We start from the raw sequence: 3504 nt of genomic DNA, 5'->3' as shown, positions 1-3504 counted from the left end.
AGTTCAACAAACACATTTCAACTTATAAAAATAACATAAAGTCAACAAACACATTTCAACTTATAAAAATAACATAAAGTCAACAAACACATTTCAACTTATAAAAATAACATAAAGTTCAACAAATAAAAGTATTACAAAGTCCAAACTATAAAATAAACAAGCACACAGTTCACAACCAATAATATCCAAATAACATCCAAGTTAAACACATTATATCTTAAACAACAAACTATAAACTAGTTAACCAATATTTTTTCCTTATGCTCAGGCATGCTCAAAAATGCTTTCCTCCACTCAATACTGGGCACTAGCTTATCCATCAATTTGTTGTATGTATCTCCATCAATGTCTCCCAATTTCTCCACAACTTCAATACACTCTTCAATAGACCATTTTTCAACACATTGAGAAGTTGACTCCGCACTTTTGCACTTAACCATCTCCATTCTAGCATTCATCACTGAACTAGCCATTTTAAAGTAACTGTCAAACTCACTCTTTTTTTTTTTACTACGCTCAGTTGCAATTGGCCGACGAGGCATTTTTTCTGTCCTAGTCTCGGAAAGAGGTTCCATTGAATCGTCATCCTCAATATCAACATGAACTCCATGACCAAGTGTTGAGTGTTAGAAAATGCATATTTATAAAGGAGAAAACCGTCATTTTACATTTCAAGTCTTATTAACAACCCTTACTTTTATGTATTTAACCTTCTTGTGATTTAATTACATGTGTTTTATTTTAATTAAGTATTTTATGTATTTTAGGGGCATTATAGTCATTTCACAATAAAGGAGAAATCAGACGGCAAAACGGACATCACTTTTGAACTCAGGACGGTCAAAAACCTTAGGAGGAGTATAAAAGGAAAAATGGCACTATTCACATGTACGGTACTATTCACGTGTACGGTACTGTATACGTTACTGTTCACGACACTGTTCACATAGACGGATGATGACGTGGCATTGACCGATGATGTGGCATTGACTGATGAGGTGTCACGATCCTGTTGGACTAAAATTCTTATGTACTGTTGATGGTGACGTGGCAGCATATCAGTGGACGAAAAATCTCGCGTACGGTGCATGCATCACACAGGATTATTTTCAACCAAACCGCGTTACTGTTCATCCGGGTCAAACCGCGTTACTGTTCAAAGTCGGGTCAAACCGCGTTACTGTTCAAAGTCGGGTCAAACCGTGTTACTGTTCATCCGCGTGGTCAAACCGTGGACTGTTGACTGATGACGTGGCGCAATCCTGAGCGTCCAAACTGTTTTTAATCCGATGGCCATGATTTACTCCATGTATCTATAAAAAGGGGGCCTCTCCCCCCTAATTTGATATCTCTGAATCCATTTTTGGGATCCATTTTCTGTAATTCCCTCTCCATCTTGTATTTTCTTCGTATTTTAATAAATTTCCATTTTGCCCCTAGTTCAATTATGAGTGGCTAATTTTCTTTCAAGCTTGGGTTGAAGGTGAAGTCTCAACATGCGTCATGGGCTTAATTTGGTAAATTTATTTTCTCTTCCCCTCTAGTTTTTGTGGATGTTTTGACTTCTCGTCGACAAATAATACTAATCTTGTCTAGTACCGCCTTGGTTACACCGGCCCTCTAGTACAAGGTTATTATTATTTGGCACGATAAGCCCTTAGCACCATATTGATTAGAGCGTGGTTCATGAGGTGTGGATTCCCCCCTCATGATTTAATTGGCATTAATACGGATTATTTAGCCCATGATGCATGTTGATACGGATCCAGATACCCAAGTACGTCATTTCAATAGAATTCTCTTCAATTTATTCTCACCATTTCAATACCAATTTTAGAATTTATTCTCTCCATTTTAATTTAAGTTTTAGCATATTCCAATCATTTCCACCACAAATCCAATCACCCATTCACAAAATTAATTCTACACAATTAAAATCCACCTCCTCGTGGGATCGACACTCGTCACCATTAATCTATACTACAACAGATTCGTGCGCTTGCGAGTACATTAAAATTTGCACAACAAGTTTTTGGCGCCGTTGCCGGGGAGGTAAGTAATTTCAATTCATAGAATTAATTTTTTTGAATAATTTCTTTTATTTGTTTTCTTGTATTTTTTTTATTAAAAAAAGAAAAAAAAGAAAAAAAAGTGAATTTACATTTAAAGGTTAGTATTTCTTTTCTTTTTCTTTTCTTTAAAATTCTGTAATTTATTTTTCAATTTATTTTTCTTTGTAATTTTTTTATCTTATTAATTTATTTTTAGTTAATTTATTTCACGTATTTGTTTTTGTGTATTTTTATAGAAAGGTTTTAATAGCGCAATAAGGTTAGTATCGTAATTTCTCCCTCTTATTTATTTTTATTTGTCTTGTTCCCATCTTTATTTTCATTTTATTTGTTTTGCATGCATGGTCGTAGGTCATTATTACCTAATCTTGACCCTATAGACCTTGAATTAGAAAAAACACTTCGCACACAAAAGCACATTAAAAATAAATTTGAAATGGATTTGCAACCACAAGAGAGACCATTTAAGGACTACTTCAGTCCCTTAGCTAATTTGAGCACATCATGCATAAGATACCCAAATGTAGCTGCTAGGAGTTTCGAATTAAAACCTAGTGTGCTAAATTGTCTCCCCACATTTTATGGCCTAGAAAATGAGGATCCATATAATCATCTGAATGATTTTCATGCCATTTGTCAAACTTTTAAATATGAAAATTTTTCAGACGATGATGTTAAACTTAGACTATTCCCATTTTCTTTAAAGGATAGAGCTCGTTCATGGCTTAATACATTGCCTGCTAATAGCATTGCATCATGGGAACAAATGGTTACAAAATTTTTGAATAAATATTTCCCAGTACATAAAACCAATGCTATTCGCAGGGAAATCTCGGAGTTTACCCAGAGAGAGGACGAGCAATTTTTCGAAACATGGGAGCGATTCAATGGGCTACTCTTGAAGTGTCCACATCATGGGTACGAGAAATGGCACCAATGCCAATACTTTTTGGAGGGATTATTGCCGAATGTGCAAGAATGGCTAATGGCAACAAGTGGAGGAGAGCTAATGTCAAAAAGTGCATCAGAAATTTGGGAATTCTTCCAGCGACAAGCAGATAATTCCCAACAACGGAGTCGATCACTCAGGACTACTAGAAGAATTAAGGGAGTAAATGAGGTTCACATTGGCGAGTCAACTTCGGGAATCAAAGAAGTCAAGGAGATGGTTGAAGGTCTTGCTCGACAAATAGCATCATTATCGACTGCTAAATCAACAGAACCACATGATCATGACTCATACTCAGATCAAGCCAATGCCATAGGTGTAATGAGAAAGCCATCAAATTACAACCCATACTCCAACACATATAACCCTGGATGGAGAGACCACCCCAATTTTTCATGGTCTCAAGGATTTCAACAGAATGGACCAGGAGCTCCAGCTCCACCAATGCAACAAATTCCTCAAGTTCCTCAAGCCTCTCAG

The 3504-nt window shown here is 36.0% G+C and overlaps 1 non-coding gene across 1 annotated transcript; it reads right to left on the bottom strand.

Annotated features, from left to right (window-relative positions):
• Nucleotides 1–2892: 2892 nt before the first annotated feature.
• Nucleotides 2893–2996, bottom strand: LOC127902007 (small nucleolar RNA R71). Its single transcript, XR_008054412.1, has one exon. It is a non-coding gene; the product is annotated as a small nucleolar RNA R71 (small nucleolar RNA).
• Nucleotides 2997–3504: the final 508 nt, after the last annotated feature.

Source organism: Citrus sinensis, chromosome 4, assembly GCF_022201045.2.
Source record: "Citrus sinensis cultivar Valencia sweet orange chromosome 4, DVS_A1.0, whole genome shotgun sequence".
Taxonomy (NCBI): domain Eukaryota; kingdom Viridiplantae; phylum Streptophyta; class Magnoliopsida; order Sapindales; family Rutaceae; genus Citrus; species Citrus sinensis.
Note: the sequence above shows the minus strand (reverse complement) of the source record. Positions and strands in the feature narration are given on the sequence as shown.